Source organism: Talpa occidentalis, unplaced genomic scaffold (assembly GCF_014898055.3).
Source record: "Talpa occidentalis isolate TD23 unplaced genomic scaffold, MPIMG_talOcc4v2.1 talOcc4.6, whole genome shotgun sequence".
NCBI lineage: Eukaryota > Metazoa > Chordata > Mammalia > Eulipotyphla > Talpidae > Talpa > Talpa occidentalis.
In genome coordinates, this window is record NW_023604972.1 from 135,042,556 (window position 1) to 135,068,883 (window position 26,328).

General features: G+C 38.3%; 1 long non-coding RNA gene across 2 annotated transcripts in view; it reads right to left on the reverse strand.

Moving 5' to 3' along the window:
* Window positions 1-9,160: 9,160 nt before the first annotated feature.
* Window positions 9,161-26,328, reverse strand: part of LOC119261159 (uncharacterized) — a 42,004-nt gene continuing 24,836 nt past the window's right edge. The window contains exon 6 of one of the 2 annotated variants that reach the window (XR_008549219.1): window positions 9,161-9,212. This is a non-coding gene — a long non-coding RNA (uncharacterized LOC119261159). Of the gene's footprint in view, window positions 9,213-24,094; window positions 24,144-26,328 lie in introns of those variants that run through there. The other variant, XR_008549221.1, reaches the window with a different exon arrangement.

Genomic DNA, 26,328 nt, shown 5'->3' on the forward strand with positions numbered 1-26,328 from the left:
CATCACCGGCGCCCACAACGTCCGAGCTTTCTGTATTCTCACGTGAGTGCGGCATATGCCTACCCTGCATGCCACACGCCTACCCTGCACGCCACACGCCTACCCTGCATGCCATATGCCTACCCTGCATGCCACACGCCTACCCTGCATGCCACACGCCTACCCTGCACGCCACACGCCTACCCTGCTGTATCCACACTGACAGGAGCAAAGATGACTCTGACTTTCCCATGGCCGAGGCCAGCAGCCTCCTTCCTTCGTCCTTCCCCTTTGGGGCTTGTATAGGGATTGGGCTTCCATGAATCAAAGTGTGGAGAAAAGAGGAAAAGGATTCCTTGTGAAAATTCTTAAAAAACTATATAATTTCTTAAAATGCTTCAGGATTGGTATTAGTATACTAAAGGACGTGAGCTATTTATAAAAGCCCCTGTAAAATATTCATACACTAATTCCTGGAACCTGTGACTATGCCGCAAGGTATGTCAAGGGCGTTAGAGTTGCAGGTGCAATTGAGGTCGTTAATCAGCTGATGATAAAATAGAGTAGCTGGGTTTGCCCAGGTGCATCCAATGGAATCATCTGCATATTCCAGGTTGAAGAGGAATGCAGGGCTTCAAAGTCAGAAAAAGTTTCTCTCTCTGCCCCTTCGCTGAGTTTAAAGAAAGTTTAAAGACACTCATGCAGTGTCCTCTAGAAGCTTGGAAATGCAGAGTGGATTCTCCCCTAGAGCCCACAGTTGGAGCACCGCCCTTGAGCTTAGCTCCATGAAATCGGAGTGGACTTCTGACCTCCAGAAATGTAGATCACAAGTTTATCTTGTTTTAAACTACTGTTCAGGTCATTTTTTTAAAGATTTAATTATTTATGCATGCAAGAACTGGGGTACAGGCTAGGGGTGTGGAGGTAAGAGGATTCACCAGAGACAGAGTGGGGAGCAGAACAGGTGGATCAACTGAAATACACTGCTGAGGGGAGCAGTGGGGAGACAGGAGAGCTCTGCAGCACCATGGGGGCCAGCTCCCTGGCCGGGGATCGAACTTGGGCTGCAGTGGCTGCAGACAGCCTCCTAGCACTTTGTCTCAACCCCCTGTGCCACCAGGAAGGCCCTATCTGGTCATTTAATGCAACAACACCCTGAAACTAATATAAGCAGTAAATAAGATGGCTTATTTTTGTTGGATTAAATGTTTATCAAATACATGGCAAGAAGACCCGTATTTTCCTTAAACACCTTGACAGTTCTAGTTAGATGTATCTTTAATAAATCTAAACATCATGTTGTTGCACATAAACTTGATTTTCAAAATGCAAAAATCCCTTTTTACAAGACAATGCTTCTATTTTTATAAACTGCCCACACATTACATCAAGGGGTTATGTCATGAATAAATAGTGAAAGGCAGATGGAACAAACCGTAGTTTGCTATGGCAATGAAAATCCATTTTTGTATAATTTGTGTAGCACATGTATATGGAGTCACTCCTTTAGAATGAAAATTTATTCAAAACTGATTTAAAAAACAATCTTTCTCACAATGCAAAATGCAGACAGGAACTTTAAACAAGTTATAGTTGTTCTGTTAGCTTTGTAAGCCTTTGACATGAGGGAAAGCGTAATTAGCTATCTCCCAAAACATCCAAATTCACCACCAAAAAAAAAGAAGAAATGATGAATAAAGTCAGTTAAGTCAGTTATATCCTTTGTGGCCTACTGCATTTACTATCCAGAGATACTTACTCTCATCCTCTGGCCTGGGAATATGCCCCCAATTTTTTTCTTGACCTGCAAACGCCTCCCACCATCACTGACATTCTTGAAAAGGTGTTTCATGTTCCTTAACCACCTTCTAGTCTAGCCGGTGTCATCTGACTTTTACTCATCCTCCTCTTTTGACACTCCCGACACTGTCACCAGTGACCCTGTCTTGGAAGACATCCATGCGGCACTGACATGTGTCAGCAGAGTGCCAGGCATTCAAGGGTGTTGCCCTGTGTGCAGAGGTCTTGAGTGGGGTGACAAGGGTGGCTCTGGGTGTCCAGGAGGTAGAGCCACGGTCTAGACTCATGTGGAAACTGGAAATCACGTCACTAGACTTTCTAAAACTACAGCGATATTTGTGGACAGGTTGCTTATTTTCATGTTTTTAGACAATAACACAAAAGGGAATTCTGTGACATTTAAAAATCACTCTTTTAATAAAATGTCTGGAAATCTTTTTTTTTAATGGTATTTTTATTGTGGTAATAATTGGTCACAAACACTAATATTTTGGAGTGTGGGGAACACCTCTTCAGGTGACTTCACACAGCACACCCACAACCAGCACAGCATCATTCCACCCTAACAACTCATTGGGGCCCCTCACCCTCTGCACCCCAGTGTCACGTCCCCCTGCTAGGAGTTAGAGTTTTGTAGTGAGATATCTAGGGTTTGTATTGGTTTAGTTTTGACTATTAAAATGTATGGTGTTCACATCATGAGTAATTAAGTTTGAATCTGAACTTAATTGAGTATGTTTGTGACTTAGTTTGTGTGAGAAATTATATAGTACGATGCGTAATAAAATTTCAAATTCTTTGCAAAATGCAATAGCATGTATTATTCTGTAAATTATTTAATAAGACTAAATTTAAGAAAATAAAAAATACAGTACTTAGATGCTCATTGAAATTATTTGATTTATTAAATAATGTTAAGTATAAAGAGGGGTATTAATTCAAAGACAAATTTCTATGGCTGATAAGATCCACTGAACTCTGGGTTTTGTAAGTGTATAACTTTTGTTTTAATTTTTATTTATTTATGCATACAAGAGCTGGAGTGCAGGCCAGACGTATGGGGTGAGAGTATTCACCAGAGACAGAATGGGGAACAGAACAGGTAGAACCACTGAAATCCACTGCTGAGGGGAGCAGCAGGGAGACAGGAGAGGTCTGCTGCACTGTGGATCAGCTCCCTCGCCAAGGATCAAACTCCTGCTGCAGTGGCTGCAGATAGCTTCATAGTGCTGACACTTAACCTCTTGCGCCACCAGGGAGGCCCCTGTAATTGTATGATTTAATAAATGAGAATATGCAGAATATCTTAAAAGCACACATATACTTGCACAAATTTTTATGATTCAGAGTGAAACAGTCTTTAGTCGACCTATAATTCTTTTACCTGACTCTTCCTTATGAAATAGCTAAATACTAACTTGCTTGACATGTATGCTATAGAAAACTTTAAATATACTTTCAATTTCATGAGAAAAGCAAAATGTTCAAGATGTCAAAATTATTGATGTTCTATAATGAATGATCTTCTAAAAGCTAGTTGAGCAATTTGTCACATTCTTACTCAAAATTAAAGCCACATCTTTGGCATGTTGTACCTCTTCCCTGATGACATTTTCAAGATAAATTGTGAAGTTAAAATGTCTAAGCAATCATTCCATATCGCTAAATGCTTTATTTTTCTTTCTGAGTTCTTATTTTTCTGATAAGGAAGTCTCTTTGGTGTGAACATTAAAAGAGTGAACATTATTGATAAAAAATATTACTGAGCCCATGCACTTGATTACCAGGGAAAAATAAATCAGATTACATTTTAGCATTGGAAATTTTAACTCAAAGATATTTTAATTTTATAAATGGACACACAAAATTAGCTGTGTTTCAAGTATATTGAAATACATTTCCTATTTGATAAAAGTGTGATAAACTAGAACAAAGATTCCATTTTCTACAGCTTGAATGATAAAAACATTTGTGAAACTAGCTGAATGAAAATATGAGGCATCTAAATGAATAATTTAAAAAACTTATAAATATTCATATTTCTCTTAGTTTTCATTTGGGTGTTCTTATCACTTTTGCAATAAGCAGCTACTTATTAGATAGACTTTAAACTGGAAATGTTACGTATAAGCATTTATATAACTTTCATTTCCCAAAAATATTTAGAGAACAAATAGTAAAGCAGAGATATTTACAGTTTATGAAAAGAAAATGGGGTTCTAACCATACATTGGAAAAGTATAAAAGTTTATGATCTAAGGACTCCTAAGGAAAATGTGAGAGTGTTTTTGCTCTGCAAGTTACTGAATTTTGCAATTGTATTCCTGCTGAGCAGAAGGGAAATTGACCTAAATTTCATATGCTCGCCAATTCTGCGTAGTTAGGGAATGGCTTGGAAAAATAGATTTGGAGAAGTTTTTGTTTGATTGCTTCAGGAACATGGTTTCAATTGGTATATTTGATTTATTAATATTGATCTTTGTACCAATTTCACAAAGCCACATGTTTACCTTCCACTTCAAAATAAATTATCCTTATTTGGAGGGTAGATTTTTACTTTTGATTGTATTGATGAACTGGTATCAAGAAAACATTGAGCAAATATTTTTATGAAATCTAGTGTTCAGCCCTAGAGAGAAGAGGCTTAAAGAAAAGAGTAATTTCCTCTCAAGAAGCATGGACTCTAGTGAGCCAGGCAGATGTAATGCCCTGCCTAATGGCTTCTAAGTAGAACTGAGGGTCAGGGCACTGCTGGACAGCTCAGAGGACAGATTCTCATTGGACTGCTGGGGTCAGAACTGTCATAATGGTCAATGTGCATTTGAGATAAAGCATGATCAGGGCCTCTCCTGCTGTCAAGATCTAAATGGAATAGCAGAGCATTCTGAGCGCAAAATTGATAGAGGAAAATGGCAGAGTCTGGAACAGTATGGCCAGTGCTAGAAAGTGACTCGTATGGTTGGAATTGGTGGAAAAGACAAAATAAAAGAGGAATAAGTAGAGTGTGCAGGGATAGGAGCAAAGCAAAGACAGAGTGAGTGAAAAATGAGAGCCAGCAATAGCATAAATACCACTGTCCAGAGTCAGAATGTGCTGGACTTGTCTAAGGAGATGCGGGTTCTGCTGTAGGATGAGTGCTGGGAAATGATGCAGCCATCTTTATGTCGCGCCACCTTCTCCCAAGTTCCTGGAACTCATGTGATCAGACCTCCACAGAGTCAACCTCCTTTGCTCCCCAGGTGTGGTGTCGAAAACACAAACACCCTGTATTACCTTTCCCTCAGAACAGTGTGTAAAATGAAATCCTGTGGAATTAAGAGGGAGGAAAATAAAGAACTTACAACTTCCCCTAATGTTCCTTTCTGCATTAACAGTAGCTGGGGAATCTTCTCTCCAGGAGATGACATTTTCTGGATTGAAATTGTAATCTGGCCAAAAACACCTCCAAGGAACCTAGCTTTTCCTGAGAGTCAACATCACCCCACAAGTCTTTCAACTCTAAGTCCAGTTCCCAACCTCTACTGGCCAAGATAGGATCATTGTGGGGACTTTTGCAGAATCAACCAGCCATGCATCCAAAATTTCAGCATATTATGTCATCAAGATAACTGTAATTTACTAAGAAGCAAGAAGCAAAGAGACGAGAAGGAAAAGAAAAGAAAATGTAGGAAATGTGGAGAGGAGGTTAGATAAGAAAAGGAAAGAAAACGGAGAGATTAAGAAAACATAGAGAAAAATGGAAGGGGAGGGATATACGAGGTAGCACACTGAAAAAAAATGAATATTTTTGAATGTCTCTTGCAGTTGCAAAATGGAGAATCCAGTTTCAGGAGTTGTATTTGCTGTCTATTTGTGTAAGCAAAACAAATTGTGATATATTACCCCCCAGGGTCTGCAGATCATAAATGTGCCACCTCCTCGGTTCAAGATCTCTCCCAAGCTGTGCTCAAGGTGCTATTACTATTTTGTAATTCTTCTGATTATAAAATTCTGGGTTAACTGTTCTATTCTTATTCTTGGACTTGAAAGAATTCCCTCCACCATGCCCTGGCATATATGGTTTTTGACAAGAACTATGCTTGCATTTTTAGTTTTTGTTGCTTTATGTGCACCACTTCATTTTTCTCATACTTTAAGACTCTTTACATTGGTTTTCTGTTTGACTGTGATGTACTTAGGTATGTTTGTGTTTATATTTATCCTTCTCTGGAAATGTTTCTACCACATTTTTGCACTCTCCTATAATTACACATGTTAATCCATTTTGATATTGCCAGCAGCTCTTGGATGTTCTGTTAGTGGTTTCTTTTTTCTCACTGTTTCCTCGTGTTTTATTTAAAATAATTTGTGTTGATTTCATCTTGAAGTTCACCCATCCCGTCCTCAGCTATGTAAAATGCAATAAGCTCATGAAAGTTACACTTCATCTCTTACAGCATGGAATTGGAGTAAAGCAATAGAAGTAAAGCAACACTTATAAGTGTTGTGAAATGCCCATGTGACAGTTCCCATACACTGACCATCTCTGGCTCGATGACGCATCATTACTCAGAGTTCAGAAATTCTGAGATGTTCTAATTAGGGTGTTGACAAAGGGGGGAAATCATTTTAAAAGTTTGAACTGACTACTAGAGCTGCATTAATTAGACTCTAGAATTATATTGCCTAGGAAACTTTTAGATGCATCCCTCATAGTTAATATTTAAGTAGTAATGCAAGAAACTGCCATTTATATAGGTAGACACATACTAGGTAGACAAACAAGTGCCTAGTAAGCCAATCAATGTTAAATCCTCAGAATTGGGGAGTCAGGGGGTTGTTGCAGTAGTGACAAGTATACCATTATCATTACAGGGAGCATACACAGCAAATAGCATTTGCTGGGTGCTACTCTAAGCACTTATGAATTCACCATTTTTCTATGAAACAGGAAATATTAGTACCCCTTTTTTTAGATGAGTTGCAGAAGTTTGCAAAGTTTAATATGCGTCCAGTGAAGTGACAATGCCATTGTGGCAGCCAGCAATGGACTCCAGACAGTCTGGCTCCTGAGTCTGAGCTTCTCCATGATGTTTTATTGGCAGGACCCCACACATCATGTCCTAGTCTACCTACACTTTTTCTATTGCTCAAAATGGAATGAATCCTACTGCCCTTTATTCATATAACAAATTAAAATACAAATTAAAATTTTAGAGGAGATTGTTTTGATGGTATCTCTCAATAATAATGTTATTTTCCTTCTGAGAAGAATTGATGTGATTTATTTGAAGACTTTGGATGACAATTATTCACACAAATACAATTTAAATGTAGACTGCTAAATTTCATAGATTACAAGTTTATTCATGAAAACTTGTGTTGATACTGAATCAGTATTCCTTTTCTCATCTAAATCAGCACATTATTATGAGTGTTGTAGATATTCATTTATTCAAGATTATTGGTGAATATTTCTGATGTACTAAGATAATTTCTAGGAATATCCAGCTGGATATGAATAATGAATACTTAAAGGTAAGATGGAAATTAAAGAACATGCTGAGAATTTAGGGGGAAGGGTAAGTGCATCAATACACAATTCAAATATTACCTACCCCCCAAAAGTTACAAATATATTTGATTTTGGATTCATTTTCATTTCTCAGTGACCACAGGAAGTCAAGCAATGAAAATTCAAAATGCCGAAGTTTAAAGCAGCACCTCATTGTCCTACACCAAGTGCTAGTCCTTTCCCACCTTCTTATAGAACAATTTGTCTTTCCATTGTTAAAAAAAAAGATGCTCCTCAGTCTATTTATGATGAGTACTCCATAAAATTCATGATTTTTTTTAAAGATTTATTTATACAAGAACCGGGTTACAGACCAGAGGTGCGGTGGGTAAGAGGATCCACCAGAGACAGAGTGGGGAGCAAAACAGGCAAATTGACTGATATACACTCCTGAGAGGAGCAGCAGGTGAGACAGGAGAAGTCTGCTGTGCCATGTGGGATTCTGGCTGGCCAGCGGGGATCGAACCCGCACTGCAGAGGCTGCAGACAGCTTCACAGTGCAGCACTCAACCGGCTGTGCCACCAGGGAGGTTCCAAATTTGTGAATTTTTTAAAAATGAGAAATGAATGCTTTCTTCAAATATTAACTGCAGTGTATGCTGATGCCTGACATAAAATAACTTCACTTTCTGCATAGCATTTTCTTTTGTTTATTTGTTTGTTGGATGGTTTCCTTATAGCTAGCAAGGTATAGTCCACCAAGAGTTTGAACTAATTGGTGGACTGAAAAAAGAAAAAAGTAAGTTACCATAGGGAACCAAAACATTTGTGACAGGGAACATGTTTAAAATAAGTAAAAAAAAAAGTAAGGTTTAAAAATCAAGCATCTGTGTCTGTGATCTGTTTCATTCCATACCTCCATGAATGGCACACAGCAAGGCACCTGCTAGTATAGTAACTGCTCTTGAATTATGACAAAATGACTTTGTCGTGGTTAGATTTCAGGTCACTTCCCTTGAATCATTTGCTTTCCTTCTAAATTAAGCATAGCAAAATCAATATTTTCTTCATCTGTTCTCTCTAGGTAGACTAGTTCCTACATCTATTACAAATATGCTTGAAAACATAAAGCAGGTGAAAAAGAAAACACACACACACACACACACACACACACACTAGAGGGTAAAACCACAAAACTGGTAGATGACCATGTTAGTATACAACGTAAATCATGCCACATTAATACTCGTGAGTTTATTTTTTGGGAGATTCAGAAAAATAGGAAATGATCGATCACCCAAATCAATTTAAAAAATTGCTTGTTTTTCAACCACCAGGAAGAACAAATAACTGGGGTCAGAAGTCTTCAGAAAAGGATTCTCCTTCCTGATGGATAAAAGGAGGGGAGGTGGCATTAAATGTGTTTTTGACCCTCTCACAGATAGTAATTCTGTAACCATCTGGTATACCTTTCCCTGCATTTCATAGAACTGCTGCAAGCAATGTTCCCAGTGGTGTAATTACAGCCTTGAAGCTATGCTTATTTCACATGTACTAGATTTTGCCTAATTATTTTCCAAAGAGCATATTCCAATTTATTTTATATTCTTTTAGATTTCCCCAATCCAACCTACATTCCACAATCATTCCATGGCCACATCCTCACTGATAGTTGATAGCATCTAATTTTTAGTTTTTTGCCAATCTGAAAAGCATGAAATAATATCTTCTTTTGTTTTTTGCAGCTCCCTGACTACTTTTACATCTGAGGATCTGGCATATTTTCATTAGTTATTCTTATATTTTCTCCTTTAAATTACCTGTTCATCTTCTGCACTGTTGGCAGGAGTGCAAACTGGTCCAACCACTATGGAGAGCTGTGTGGAGATTTCTGGACCTACTAAACATAGAGCTTCCATATGATCCAGCAGTTTCATTCCTAGGTATTTACACAAAGGACACAGAAACATCAATTCCAAAGAACACCTGCACCCCCATGTTTATAGCAGCACTATTTACAATAGCTAAGCTTTGGAAACAGCCCAAATGCCCAAAAATAGATGACTGGATCAAGAAGATGTGGTCCATATACACCATGGAATATTACTCAGCATTCAAAAAAGATAAACACGTGCAATTTGTAGCAACATGGATGGAGCTGGAAGGGATCATGCTCAGTGAAATAAGCCAGAAATAAAAAGAAAAATACCGGATGGTCTCACTCACAGCAGGAATCTAGAAAACTTAAATAAGGGACCAGGAAAATGAATAACTATAAGAAAGTGAAAATCAAAATCAACAAAAAACTATGAACCAGAGACACTTTTTGGGGGGGGGGTGGGAGGGGAGGGATTGGGGTCAGAATGGGGGGTTGCAATTGTATGGGGAATATAAAAATAAAATTTATTATTTAAAAATAAAATAAAATAAATAAATTACCTGTTCATTTACATCTCCTGTATTTCTATTTGTATATTTTTATTTATATTTGGATCTTTCTACCCTATGAATATTGTATAGTCCATTGATTTTTATGAATTTCCCAACTGTGGCCTTGCTTTTTATATTTCAGATTTGAATTGCCAAGAGTGTATTATTTGCATATATGCTGAAGGCACCCAATTTTATTCTTTAATATGGATTACTAATTTTCCCAGCATTCTTTATTAACTAGGCCATTCTTTCCCATATGATCTGTATGGCCAAATCTGTCATGTAACAGGTATCTGCATCTCAGTCCATGTTCTGCCTATTATATTTCTTTAACCAATTTGTCTATTACTGGGCTAATATCAAACTTGTCTTAATTACAAAATTTTAATATGTCCTTATAGCTAAAGGAAAACTCTGCCTTGTTATCTTTCAACTTAACCTTCAACTTAAAGGGGCTTAAAGAACCCCTTCAAACCCAGAGTTATGGTTTTAAAATATCATTTTGACTGCCCAGTGAGGGCCAATAGTAAAATTGAGGAGGCCATTAGGAAAACTGTCCAACTGAGGTATGAAGGTAGCTAACCCTAAAGGAGTGGTGATGGAGAAAGAGAGCTGAGTAAAGGCAGTGAATATTTAGGAGATAAGATAGACATAATGATTGATTGAATATGTTTGGGTAAGGAAAAAAAATATATGGATGACTGCAATGCCCTAGCTTAAAGAATTACATGACCAATAACGGCATGGTCAAAGATCGAGAATATAAGCAGAAAATAAAGAAGATCAATTACTCATTCAGAAACTAGCAAGTTTATAGTTAGCCAGGATTAGACTGTGTTTTAACCTACCAAAAAAAAAAATCACACTTGCAATTCATGATTCATTTGTCCCTACACTTGATATAATTACCCCTACACTTAATATACTTGCAATTTAAAAAGAAAGAATGTTAGCAAATGGGATGTAGCTTGAACACATGAGGTTGAAGCTCTGTAGATTCTGGTATTATTTGTTAATTAGTAATGTGATTTTTAGGAGATTTGAAAAATGTACCTCATCTACAAGATACTCATTTCAGAATTTTCATAGGCAAATTTCATGCTTTTTAGCATTTTATTTTCTAGAGATTCCATTGTCTACCTTAACTTTCTATTTATTAATAAGTAACAAAATTAAGCATGATGCCATGTGAAAACAGGAAGGAATTTAAAGATTGTGCGGTTACCTCATTCACACACCACTTCAAGGTAAACATTTGTGACACACCCGTTAGGAGCTTAGACTTTCAAGTAGACTGCATGAGGTCTGTCCTTCTACACTTGTATGACTTCAAAGTAACTGAACTCTCTCTCCTGTGCCTCAAATCCTAGTGGCAATTTTATTAATAAGTCATATGATTGCAAATATCATTAAATATTTAAAATATGTATAGGCAGGTGCCTGGCACTTAGTAAATATCATTAATACCAGTTACTGTCTTATTAAATTTTACTTCCATAGAAAAGATATAAGAAATCCCAAGAGACTGTCAATTGTCCACCATCAGATGGTTAGTGGGTCACGCATAGAGTTGGGACCAGAGTCTATTTTTTTTCTTCCAAATCTGACTTTCTTTTCAGAAGTCTGATTTACATTTGCCATTCTACTAATCATATATGTGGAAGCAAAGTGCATATCCTATGCCACACATGTTCAATCACTGAAGATTTACTTATTGGTTTCCATCTGTGGTGCCATGAGAAAAAGATAAAAAAAGATACTATGTTGGTCAACTATGCTCAGGGTGCATAATAGTGTAATGATTAACATCATGCTGAAGAATAGTTCCTCTTACAGCTGTTCCTATTATAACCCTCCCAGAATGGAGGCAGGGATGGGTGCCCTACTCAAAACACAAATCATGCCAGTAAGCATAGAGACAGGATGGATCGAAGACTACAAGTTAGAAAAAATTCAGGGATGAAGAAAAGTTATAAAAGATTTCAAGGTTCTCTTTTCATCTGTTTCTGCATGGATTGCATACCAGTCAAGAGATGAAAGTAGATAATATAATATCTTGAACCACTGTGAGCAGTCATGAATACATTAAGGCACCTGCGCACCTGCCCAGACTCCAGCAGTGGGTCTGAGAGCATGGCTACAAATCTGTTACATTATTCCAGCATAAGTAAGTGCCCATATCTTCAGTGAGGTTAACATACTTCAAAAAATAATCATTTCCCTTATGTATGAGTTTAAATCCAATCCCTGCAGATGGATTTAAGAGTATGTATGAATTGTCAATACGAGGGACATAACAGATTGCCAGAATCTGCACTCCAAAGTGCATGATTGTGGAGAAGGGAAGATTGGTTACAAAGACTACAATTTGGGATAGTCTGAAGTGTTAATACAATTTTTCATATCCACATTTTCTAAATAGCATAGAAAGAGAAGACCAAAACGAAGAGGCAAAAATATTCATCTTCTACAGCTTTAATGTAGTAAGGCAAGATACTTTTGTTTCATAAAGAAAATTTCATTTGAGATTTATCTTTTAGAGGATTTCTATTATTAGGAAAGCAAGATGAAACCAAACTCCACTACCACCCCTCTATAAAAATTCTTGCTGTTTGACTAACATCGTTCGATTTCAGAAGAAACCGTGATAGCCGCAGGTTTATCCACATACAGTAAATTCTGACCAAGCTCTTGGAAAGCAGACCTGGTTTAGATGTCATAAAAGGTGTGGAGATGGTACCACCATGAAGACTTGGGAATTTCACAAGAAACATACCTAGGCTTCAGTGCTGACTCCTCTGCTTTTATCTTGAACGATTAAATTGAAATTTTTATAAGAAAAGAATATTAATAACCACCTTAAGATAACATTTTATGGATTAAATTTAAATGATATAATGTTTTGGTAAATCCCTTTGCAAAAATCTTGCACTTAAAACAATGAAAAAATGTTAAACAATGAAAACAATTAATAAATGAATAATAATGTTAGGTATTACTATTATTACCTACTTTAAAATAATAATGGGATTTTATCCTGTGGAAATTATGTATTTGGAGAACATGTGTGCCAAGACAGAGTTTATTTTTTAACTCCTATGCCAATTGGATACTGTAAAGACTGGTCTGCTCCAAGATCTTCTAGGAAACCTGCTGTCCATATCCAAGCAGCCATTGGTGTCTTGTTCCAAGAAACATGACATGTAATATATCGTAATGTCTTTGTACGTGGTCTGACTTGGTGCCTGATGAATAGCTTCATGTCTCTTTGCCTTTGATATATAATCATCTCACTGCAATGTCTAGGTATGGATTGTTTTACTTTATCTTGTTCAACATTCAAAGCGCTCCTTTGCTGGAGAGAATCAAGTCGTTTTTCCCATCTGAGGACATCCAGTGTCTTATTTTTTGATAACTGTCCTGTTTACACTTTCTCTTGTGAAATTCCCTATTAATGTAGCAGCCCTGTTTGTCTCCTCTTGATTTTCCTTCAACCTTTTCAGGTTTTTCAATTGTTTACATTTCGCAAACTTGGCTGCTTCGCTCCTACCTCCTGTGGCAGGCGTATTCTGCAGAGTCCAGCAGCCTTTTGGGAAGCCTTCTCTTGGAAGCTGGCTGGCTGTGCAGGTACCCTGGAGAAACCTGCAGGTGAGAGGACTAGGTGGTGGGGGGGGCGAAAAAAGGGGGAAGGCAGCTCCAGCTAGCCAGACAAACCAGCACAGACTGTGTTGGAAGTGAGTTCTCCAATCCTAACCCCTCAATGTGGATCACCTTAAATTCTCCCCAAATATCTTTCCCTCAAAATTACAAACAAAATAAAATGGTTGTGTGAAGACATTAATCTGAGGGAAGGGAGAGGTAGATTTCTACTTAGCAATAGATTTCAGTGAAACAGCTACCACCCCACCCCTTGATTGCTTCATGCACAGCAATACTATTTTGGAGTTTCTTTTGAAGGTTTCTCTGATTTCCAATTCTTCTTGGACTGTGTCAGTCATTATGTTAATCTGTTTCTTTATGTAATTTGTTCAGCACCTAACAAGTAACCACAGATATCATAACATGTGCCTGCGAGGGAAAATGACACAGAACTGGCTGCCATTCTGTATCTAAAATTTAGTTTGAGACAAACAGATATTAATGACATTCAATAATATGATAAAAATAATAAAATCATGGATTCATTAGATTTTTAGGTCATGAAAACCACATCAAAATTATTTTTCATTAGTGTTTTATGCCCTTTGATTTTTCTACCATATAATTCTACCATATAATTTTTCTACCATATAATTAATTTCCTCCCAGTTTGTTCCAAATCTTTTTTCAAATTTATGGATGTAGGGCCTCCCTGGTGGTGCAAGGGGTTAAGACACAGCATTATAAAGTTATCCACAGCCACTGCAGCATGAGTTCGATCCCCAGCCAGGAAGGTGACCCACAAGGCACAGCAGACCTCTCCTGACTCGTCTGCTGCTCCCCTCAGCAGTGTATTTCAGTAGATATACCTGTTTTGTTCCCCAATCTGTCTCTGGCGAATCCTCTCACCACCCCACAATGCTGGCCTGTACCCCAGTTCTTGCATTCATAAATAAATAAATCTTTTCAAAAATTAAAAAAAATAGATTTATGGATGAAACTGAAACTGAACTTATTTTTCAATAGTTATTTAATATTAATTAGAGTTCATTTTTTGAGCAATATAAGGCAGGTCTTGAGCATTTGGATTTTGATTTAAGGGGTAATTAATATAATCTCGTATGGTGTTAATTTTTAAAATCTCTGCCCTGACATGTAACAGAGTAAGGAGGAAAAGAGAAGAAAAATGTCTCACAATTTCTCACAAGTATCTTACAAAAAGTGTAACTAAAGTAAACAATATTCTATCACCATCCAAATATATGCTATAAATAAAATAAAGGTGAATTAATTCTACTTGCACCAGTTCAAATTGAGTCTTGAAACAAATACTAAACCGACTTCAATTTCTTATCACTTAACTTTATAATACAATAGAAGACTTTTCTCTCACATATCGAAGTCCCCAAAGTAGCTAAGGTCAAACAAAGAACTTACTGCATTGAAATCAAAGGATGCATTTATTCAAAACAAGTACAAAAGACGTAAAAATGTTGAAAAAAGAAGCCAACAATTGTCATGTTTTATGATAATAGTCTCAGTCTCTTCCACTTAAAAAATATCAAAGCAGTTAAATTTGAATTATTTTTTCCTGTATTCTCTACCAAGCTGCTCTTAAATAATTAGAAATCCATTAATATCATCAGAGTTTTCTTCACCCAGTAGAGGGCACTGCTACATATGGAAACCAACATACTACGAGGTTTTGTAGAGTTTGTGAATCAGTGACCCCATTAACTCCTGTGCCTGGAAGAACTTAATTTTTATTCTTGAAACATAGACTCAAATCCAATGGGAGAAAATGGCTATAGAGATATGGAGAAGAAAAATCATCTATAGCTAAGCAATAACTACAGAGCTGTGGCAGCATGGATAACACTAATCTTATTCTTCTGAGTTATAGGAATATTTAGAATAATGGGCTAACATAGAAATATACATCAAAGTCAGAAATTAGACTTTTTAAAATTAATATTGAACAGTATAAAAAATATGTTATCTTTTTTTCCTCCTTACTAGAATAAGTTCTTCAGGGCTAATGTTCTGGATGACATCATAATTTGGTGAATAAATTCCAGTGGAGGAAGCTTTCACTCCAGTTGACTCTTCACAATAAATGATTCTCTCTCTTTAATTGAAAATTCCAAATTCATTATCCATTTTTACATCACTATTTTTCTTATAGTGACATCAACATTCTAGCACCAAAATTTGAAGTAAAATTCCCCAATAAACATCCTCCTCAAAGATATTGGAACAACACCAAAATCTTTTTTTCAGCATTCAGCCAACTTACTTCAAAAAAGCAAGAGTTTTAATATGTGTGTCTGCTCCTTAGGGAAACAGCACCCCTTCTCAACTATAGTTTCATTTATTTCTTCTCTGTTTATCCAACCAGCTCTTAAAAATTGCTTTCTGATTTGTCCAGCAGATGATGTATAGCACCTTGGATAGATTTACCTTTAAAACTTAAATGTTAGCAGCTCCACCAACCTTCTTAGTTTGAATCATGGCTTTAAAACCTATTTTATTTTTTTATAAATATCATTATGATTAATTATTGAAAGATGTCAACTTGAATGTTTTGTCTTTAAACTGCCTTCTTGTCAGAATTTTGATTTAAGAAGAAGGAATTTTATCTTCTTTATTTTATAAAATGCCTAGCAATAGATTTTTAATAATGATAATAATGATGATGACACAGTTTCCATAGGGTTTCTTCTATAGTTCATTATTTAATCTTGACTAAGCGGAATGTCTGGAAAAATGATTTAGCTAAGCCTGAGTATGAGGAATGCATATCCAGCCACTTTATGCTGCCATCTCTAAGTCACATTGCCATATGCTGACTCTTATTGAAGTGCTCTGCAGGGAGCAAGAGAAATTAATAATTTGACAGAAAATTATTTTCAAAATAGTGACTTTTAAACATATTCTGTCTATAAAAATTGCCAGGAAACAACTAAATTAGTCCACATTTAATCATTTGACCTGAAAAAAATGAGCCCAAATTACTCTTTCATCATTACAAAAAAAAAATCATTGATATAAACTACTAGAAAAGAAGAGAGACAAATACGAACCCTATCGTATGACTCCAATGAGACACACTTTAGTTCTAGACGTTGCCACCTAGTTAACTGGTCTAACCTCAGTTATTATGTCAGTAATTGGTAGCAACATCACCTTCTTGACAAGGTTGTACCAGGATGATGAGCAAAAGACTCCTATCTTAATAACCAGGATGGACCCTGCCCTAGCAAAGGCTAATGGCTCTTATTAATTGTTCAAATCACCTTTTATCTGATGGTGGGCAATTTACTGTCTTCTTTGAATATCTTCTTCACCCCTTATATTGAAATGATAATACCCACCTATTTAGCAAGGAGATTTGTTAATTTGAAATTAAATAATAAATGTATAAGTGTGAAAAACACTTTGCAAGTGATAAAGTGCTGTATAAATATTAGGATATAAAATTAATTGGGAATATATTCAGGAATCAAAACTGGCATAAGAAAAAGTTGTGCACTCTTATCATCTGGGGAATTTCACAGGAGATGATTTTCAATGGAAAGTCTACATTGGCTTGAAGTGAGCAGATCATTATTTTAACAGCACCATTATAATTTTTGTCTGTTTGTGGAAATCATGTTTACATGTTTCAGTTTTGACTGAGAAGTGACGGATTGATTTAGTGGTTCAGAACTGTGTTGGCATTATGCTTAAAACACAAGGCTATCAAGATGCATATGCATTCACCTTTTCAAGATAAATTTTATCTTCTAAGTAAGTGACATCCATACTTTCACTCAAGGAAAATTGTGCTAATACCAATTTACTTTACTAATACGAGGATTCATGTTGAGAGTGGCCACCACACATGGTTCCTTGGGAGTTCTTAAGGAAGCAAGGAAGGAAAGACTTAGATTGATAGTCTCTGAAGAATGCAATGCACATGTGGAAAATACAATGTCTCTAGACAGTGACATTCCACCACCAGAGCCACGAAGGGCTCTTTCCTGAGGTTCACTGGAAAAAAGAAACAGTGTTGAATAGATTTTAAGTTCCATTCAGAACCTCTTTCTCAGGCACGCCTCAATTCCCTCCAGTCCTCTGAAAGTCCATTCAGCTGTCTTCTCAGCAGATAGGAAAAGGTCACTACTATGATTAGACCAGCGCTGTCTGTAGTAGTGAGAGCACTGTAATATCCATGGGTTGATTCATCTACGTAATCATCTAGGAATCACCAGTCCCATACACAGGGAGAACAAGAGCAAGAAATATCACACTATCATTTGGAGAGATAGTTGGGCAGATGATGAGAATAATGATGATGGATGATGAGGGAGAAAGAGAAGACAGAAAGAAAGAGAGAAAGAGAGAAAGCGAGAGAGAAAGAAAAGAGAGAGAGCTAGATCACTTCAAACATGTGAGTTATAAGGACAAAGGCTTTATCTTTATAAGTGGTAGAGACTTATTCCTCCAATGATCTTATTCCTAATAAAAGTGGAGGGGAAGTAGGAGAGAAACATTGCTTACTTCAGTGAGGCAAGGATATCTTTAGAGATCTGTTTGAATTGTTCACTCAAGAGACCTATGGATGGACATCAAGTTCCCTGGCATAATAAATCGCTCAGAACATCTAATGTAATACACATACATCTAATAGTTTTCCCTGTTTTATATACATAAGTTCCTCTTCTTATGTTGCTAAAATGAAGTGATACTTCCTACCACAGGCCCTTTTCACATCTTGTTTTCTCAGCCTGGACTGGAACCCCTGGATCTGGGACAGACTTCTTTCTGATGGGCTGTTTAGACACTGAGACACTGCCCGTAGGAGAACTTCTGCAGACATGCATCACATGAAAGCTACGCCTCTCCTGCTGGACTGGAACCACACACAAAGCAGGGCTGGTGTCTATCTTCTCGTTATTGTATCTAGAGATGTCTGCTCAGTGAAGGTGCACAGCAGGTCTTAGTAAATGTATAAATGAGGGTGGGAGGTCTGAGCATTTAAGCAGACAAGCAGGATCGCGCATTTATTGGCGTTCTGTGTAATTGTGTGTCACCTTAAAAAGCAAATGATATTATGGAACCCTTTCATGGTTAGAAAGTCGAAACTGGTAGATAAGCTGGGGAATAATGAGGTACTTAAAAGCATCCAGTGGACCATGCATGTTGGGGTGTCAAGTGCCAGGAGGGTAGATGAAGGCTGCTGAGGGGGATAGTGATGGAGCAAAGGAAAGTTGCATTCTGGGGGCAGTATTTGAAGCCATGCTAAGAACAGAGGGTCCACTGAAAGTTAGTTATTCATTGGAATTGAAATGTTAACTCAAGAGACATATGGAGGGACATCAGATTCCATGTTAAGACCAGTTACCTAATAAATCACTCAGGACATCTGATTTAATACACATACATTAAATTACAAAGTGAGAGATGATTTGGGAGTATCTGCACCATTACAGGAGGAGCGAGCAGAGGAGGAGGGTGAAAAGAAGGTATGGACAAAATGCTGGCTGGAAGGCACTTGCCAATATAAAATCCTGGACATTTTCTCAGTTATTTTAATGTGACTTAGCCAATTGCAAATATTATCATGATAAACAGTTGAATAAACTAGAATAAAAAAAGTCCAAGAATGTTAGCCGTGGAATGTCAGCTAGTTCAACTCCCACTCGTCACAAGGACACTCAGCAGCCAGCAGCCTGGTGCTCGGTGGCCAGCGACCATGCATTGCAAGGACAGGGTGGGATGAGAACAAAGGTCAACTTCTTCTCGCCAAATTTGTCAGCATATTTTTAAAGGACTGTGAAGTAAAATGCCCTTGTTTGACAGAATCTGCTTCTACTAATTAAATCAGCATTAGCGAAAACCATGTAATTCTGTTTAATTCTGATATGCCTTTATTCTTCAGAGGCAGAACAGTGTTTCTCTAGATATGCTTACATTTTTCACTTGGTGGGCATCCAAGCAAAGCTCTTTGCAACTTATGTATCATGTACACTAAAAATACTGTCTGGATATTTGTTTCAGAATAGAAGGAATTCTAGACTAAGTGATAAATGGCATTCCCCCAACTGCACCCATAATGATTCCATTTTGGTTATAGCGTCAGTTCCAAGACTCGATAGAGTCCAAAATGTCTATCTTAATGCACTTTAAATTTATGACATTAGGAATTTCAGGGATGGGGATACAGTTGCTTTTGTGTGCTTTAATCCATAGGTAAAAGGTTGAATTCTAACGCATTTCTTTTAATTAATTTATTTAAGCAATATTTGAATGGCCAACATCACAGTGCAAAGTATGAAAATGGAGCTATTCAGGAAAGAAAAAATATAGAAGCCACAGTGCTGATATCCAAGTCATCTTATTTTCTAGTGAGGGAGAATGTGCGGGCATATATTTTTCCCTTTTTGAACTTTTGTTTGTATTTTCTGGAAACCCACATAGAAATTGTTGCTATGCCAAACAAGAGGAGAAAATCGTTATTACTTAGAGAGCTAGGAATTCAATAACATTACAATTACATTATTAATGGTCAGAATTAAATTATTTCCTTTCAATCTGTTCCTTTCTAGTACAACCGTGTCTTCAATTAGAACCATTGAAATGAGATGTAAGCATTAGATGCTAAAGAATATCAAAGGAGCAATAAAAATATTCCAAGAGTCCATTATCTGATCCATTCTTTTCATATTTTTTGAACATTTTTTCCCACAATTTCAAATAAATCTTTTCAATAGTTCAGAACTATTTCATCATCTGCCAAAGGGATATCCACCCTGAAATGGCACAAACCCTAAAACACACCATGCTGTGTGTCAAAGCATTAGCCGGGGAGTGGTTCCACATCTTCACCGATGCCATGGAGGAGCGGTGGGAACAGGTGACAATGGTAAAGGGCCTGACAACCATTGGCTGATGATGACGGATGCTTTGTCCAAAAGGAAGACTCTTCCACTTTGGGTTAGAGATGGATCAGCAAAACCTCAGCTCTGAACTAGCAGCCCCACGGATTCTCATTAATTTTAATTGAATGTCCAGTCTAGATATAATTTTCAAACCCAATTAAAAAGGTACTTAAGGTATGGGCAAAAGTCACTGCAAGACTGCTAGCTATAATTTTAAGAATTTGAAAGATGAGATTGGTACCTGGCGAAGACAGAGACAACACAGTGATTCTAGTTGAGAAGGGTAAGGGGAGAGGGTGCTGTGGCACAAGGAAGCTTGCCTTATTTATATACTTGCGTGCAAGAAATTTGAATTTTAAGAATGTCAGTTTTAAAACACCTGGATGAGAGCAGGTACTAGGGAACAAATACGGCTGCCTAAGGGGAAAAAAAAAGATATGTCAGATCCCTTTGATTTCTCACTGTGAATAGGAGCCAAAATTAACATCTTGTGCTGGGAACACCTTTTATCTTTTCAAATATGATCTGCCTTGTTAAGAAAATTCATCTTTTTCATGACAAAATTTTAATATTTTCTCATCTAAACTGACCCATTACTGATGTTTAATCACCAGACTCCTGGCCGGATTTGACTGAAAGATAGACTTTGTGGAATGTAACTTGCATTTTACAAATGTGTATCACAAGATAAGACAACGTGGCGACTGTGTTATCTAAAATAAATACTTTCACATCACTTTCCTTGCTCAGTCTGATCTTCCCAGCATTCCTGCCTGCACCGCAGAGTGGGGTTGCTAAGTCAAGTAGCTAGAGAGAAGATTCTCTGGGGAAGGGAGGAGAGTAGGAGTTGTGAGTGAGTCCAGAAAGACTCAGAGCTAAGCCAGAGCAGGCAGTGAGGGTGTGGTCAGAGTGAAGTCCTGAAGACCGAGAGAGCTGACATAAGAGGAGGGGACTCATGCCCTGGGTCAAGTCCAGTGGACACTAAAAATTAAAAAGTGCCAAACAGGTGGCAGGTCAGGGTGTTACATGATGACAGGGAGGACACATGTGATTCAAGTCCAGAGGTGGTGAAGGCCCTGCATAATGTGAGGTTCGCAAGAGCTGTTTCACAGTGGCCTGACCCCCAGCTTTCAGGAGAAAGATTTATGAGAACCTCAGAGAGCAGACAGAGCTGAAGACAACAAAACTGAAAATGGCAATATTTATTACATAAGTAGATATACTAACAAATATTCTGCTGTAATAATATTATATTCCCTAACCTGGACCTTCTACCCAATGGCACAGAAGGCAAGCACAATGGCATCAGTTTTTGAGAAATGAACCAGTTTAATGGGAGGGTCCCTAGGCAGGAGGCCAGGCTCTTGAATCAATGCCCCTGAGGATGGAGGAATGGTTCCTCATCTTCTATTGTTTCTGGATCAATGGGTATCTGGCACTTATGGGATTGAGCAGCATTTACACACTCACACACACACACATACACACACATATGTAGCATTTATGGGATTGAGAACAAAGGAAGCACTAAAAAAATGCAAGTTGGTGGAGTCTGATTGGTTACTTTCTGTTAAATCACAATGTAGCTCCTATTCGGCTCGTTCTCTGCCCGGAGAACGAAAGATGTCCTTGAGATCAGTGGCCACTTTCTGGACTGTTCTCTGAGACAGGACCATGATTCTCTGATAATAAACCTGCTTGTTCTTGTTTCAAATGGGTAGGAGTGTTTTGCGCCGTTGTCCCACTCTTAAAAGCCTGTCCTGCTGACTTTCAAAACAAGCAGAAACAGCAACAGAACATCACAACCATCACTGTGTCGTCTCTAGGTGTGTGTGTGGGGGGGGGGGAAGTGGGGCATAACGTTTTTGATTTAGATCATTTTTAAATAAAAGCCTACATTTCAAATGTATACATCTGAGATTTAATCTAGTTATGATCCATTCGGGAATCAGAGCATAATCTCATGATCACCCACTGGGCAAGTCTGACGGGACAAGGATCTCAGGGTGTCTCAGCCCAGGACCCCACAGAAGGGGCAGTCCTGCTTCTGGAAGGGACTGAGAATGGCCTGGATCCTTTCTAATTTTCTGCCTCTGAGTTCCGCTCATCTGAACTCTTTCTATTTAATCTCCTTTTTCATCATGCTGGCTTCTTTTTTCTCCTCCTTGCCATATGGAAGAGAGAAGCAAATGTTCCCTCCATTGCCAAACTTACAGCTGTGGATGGATTAAATGCCCGAGGAAAATACTGTGTTCAGTGGCGCTCATATCAGTGACAGGTCACAGGGCTGGGATCTGGGCGTCCATCGCCTGCCTGTGGCCTCTGCTCTCTTGGGGAGGAGAGAGTTTAATAAAACCTGAAGTGTCACATTTTTAAATGATGTTTTTATATAGTTCTCACATTTTCAGACACTAAACCAAGTGAGGTTTCTGAGATTAAAAAGGCGAGGGGAGGGAGAAAGTGTCAATGGGGTATAAGAGATGGCGGTGGGGAAATACATGATAGACAGACAGACAGATGTTGGGAAAATTATATATTGGTCGTCTCCTAATAATCTCACATCACACATGACAATCTAGAATCAGAGTCTTTAACAAATGTATTTAAGGTCACCTAACTGCCAGTTCAAGCAGGGATTTCATGGCATGGTCAGAACTAGAGCATGGTGGTGTTATAGCCACCTAGATAGGGGCTGTGCCTGCCAACACCTACCATTGTGAGAATTCCACCATATTGGTTGATGAATGATGTTTCCCATCTCCTCATCCACAGCTCACCCATTCGGCCACATTGACCTTCTGTGGTAAATCTTAGTAGAGATTATTTGAGGTTAAAACAGATATCCATTGACCCAGAAACAATAGTTTTCCTTTGAGTCAGGATAAAAAGTTTTGCTTAGATGTCTAATATGATTATGGCATTGATGATGATGATGATGATGATGTGATGATGATGATGATATCACATATGGTTGAAAGAGTCAAACTCTCTTAGAAACTTATGGTAACTGGATAGATGAGCTCTGTTAGATGCAAGACTGATCCAGAGATTATACAAAGCTTCAGGACCATGAAAACTATGGACATCTCTCCCTGGAGATATTCCTTGTGTGTGCATGATGTCAGGCTGGAGGCCAGGGGATATCCTTCCTCACTGAAATTTGTCCTGTCATCTCTGAACCTGGCACCTTCAAGTCCTGAGCTTTTAGGGGTTCCAGTGGGGTTGGTGCTGGTATAGTGGGGTTCACACCACTTGGGGTAACCATTCCTCTGCATAGCATCCTCTTGCCCAAATGCATGACCTATGGTCTTCTATTAGCATTCCAACTCCCAGGGCCTTTTTTTGTTAATGTAATATTTTAATTGGTTTACACCTTCACTCTAATCATAACAGCATTTCAGAGGGTGCTCAAGGACCCCAGAGATCAACCTCACCTTTGGTGAATGACTGGCATGCATAGCACTGTTGTCTTCTGTCTTGATGACTTGAGATTACCACCATGAAAAGAATGTGCTACAGCATCAATGAAGGGAAGAGACATCAAGCCCAAGCTGTGAAAATCCACATACAAGATTTCTATGACTTCTTCCCTCCAGTCTGAAAGGACTAACAGAGAGTGTGTTCCTTTCTCCAGCAATTTTTCAACCCAGAAAATTCAGTTTAAGAATCCAAGTGCCGGGAGATGGGGATTGTCATTGGGAGATGGTCGTACTCTCTGCCCAGGTGTTCCACATAATCACCTTTATTTGTGCCAACAATCTAAACACAGCAAAACAATCTCATCAATCAGGAACAGAGACCAGTGTGACAGCCACATTCCCAGATGCCAACCGAAGGCCACCTCTGCAAGCTGGACATGCTGTTTTAACTGTTTCCTGCACAGGTGATAAAAGGAGATAACTATATGTCTATTAACAAAACTAAAAACATTTTTGAACAAGGAGACACTCAGAAGGAAGTAACGCTATAATGAATTTGTGCCAAAATGCTTGATACAATTAATTAATCAATAATATTTGAAGTAGGTACTTATTTTTACTTTGGTCAAGTGGTTTTAATCTCAGAGTTTTCTTTAGATTTTGAAGCATGAGTGGAGGACCAAGAAAGTTAAGGAAGCATAAAACAGCATAGAAAGAATGTGATGTTCTGTGTAAATGCACATTATAATTCAGAAAACAAAGCCATCCACTTCTCTAGATATGGAATCACACCCAAAAGCACATGGAGGTAAGAGTTTATAGGTACAATAAGAGACAGTGTTAAACAATAAATTTTGGCATTCTTCTGTAACCCAAGAGAAGAAAAAAAGATTTTTTCCCCAGAAGTATATAATGGAATTGATGTTGTAGAAAAATATATCTGGCTTGGACCCAAGGACAGTTCCTGCGGAACATGGTGTTACATCCATGCACACCCACCTGAGCTAAGGATATAAAAGCTAAAAGGTAAAGTATTTCCAACTTCAGTGCTAGCATGAAAGCATGCTTTAAAATTCCGAGCTCTAACTACAATGTTGAGGAGGGGGAAAAGAGGTAACTAAGGGATCTTGATGGAAAGCAAGCCTGAGAAAAGTCCAGGCTTGAGTTCTGAGCATCCTGGCTATGAAATGAAAGAGCACGGTGGATGGTCAGTTGTCTCATTCACATTGTCACTGTGGAGCAAACCTTCCCTGCATATTATCTGCAACATGACATTCCCACAGGAGATGTATTGAGGGGGAGGGTGCATTTCCCTGCAGGTCATTAGTGAGTTCTTAGGCAGATGCTGTTTCTGCAGCAGCCCTTCTTGAGACGGAAAAGTTGTCTCAACACAGCTGCAATTCTACCACACATTCAGAAACAGAGAGACCCGGAATGCAACACTCAGGGGATCCCACCTAATGATGGAATCTGGAGAAGCTGAGAGCAGTGCTGTTAGTCATCCACTATCACCGTAATTATAGCTTCTCTCAAATCACCCTGTGATGATGCTGGACAGACACCATCAGCTTGGGTTCTTTGGGGGAAGACGTGGACTGTAAATTTAGCAAATCTGCCCACTGACCCATAACTCAATTTTAATAATTTTATGGGATTTAAAATAATTTCTATGCTATAACATTCTTAAAAATACAGCCAAGCAAGCACGACTACTTCCTTTGAAAGGGGGACCCATAATTTTTCTACCATGGGTCCCCATCATCTCTACCCTTCTCATGTCCTCTTCTGGGTGCACCCCTACACTTGTAATGGGGTACACCCTCAGAGTGGCCTGTTGTCAGCACCCTGTGACCACAGTCATCTGAGCCTGGCCAGGGCTCCCATCAATGATGTGTGACTTGTTCCCCAGAGTTAAGCTGAGATAGTTACATTCTCAACATTGAGAATCTGAACCCAAAAGGAAGACACTTTGGGAGTGAAGGCTTGAGTGCAGGGGCCACGGAACTCTGAAATAGGACAGCTTTCATGGAATAATAAACACCGAAAAGCGGGAGAATGAAGGTTCAGGCATACAAAAAGAGTAAGGCAAAAAGAAGCAGATCCACAGAAAAAGTGAGAAGTCATAATAAAGGAGGTAGAGATAACAACTGCCCATCTAGGAGCTACCTGGAGTCTTGCCTTTGAAAACACACCTTTATTCAGCTTCTCCCAGCATCAGAGAGATGGCCCCACTGCATGTGAGCATCAGAGAAAACTAGACTTAGGAGAAGAAAATGGAGCAGACATGCAAAGGCAAGCAGGCCAAAGCGAAATCCAGAGAAACCACTGGTGCCTTAGTGATGAGAGAAAGCAGCCTTGAGCCCACGGATCCCAGCCTCACGCCCTACAACTCTCTCCGTTTGTTCTTTATGTTTCTGACGCATATTATTTGCAAGTCTTGCAAAAAGCTCCCTCCTCATTTGTTGAGCAAGTTCTTCTTGTGGGAAAAACATTCACCATCAATTAGCACTATCTGTTGTGTTATAGATTGATAACAAATGTATAACTGCATATTTCATTTCCTTGTAAAAATATGTAAATAATCATAGTTGTTACTAATCTATTGTATTTGTATCAAGTGCAGGTCTCAGCTTAAACCTCA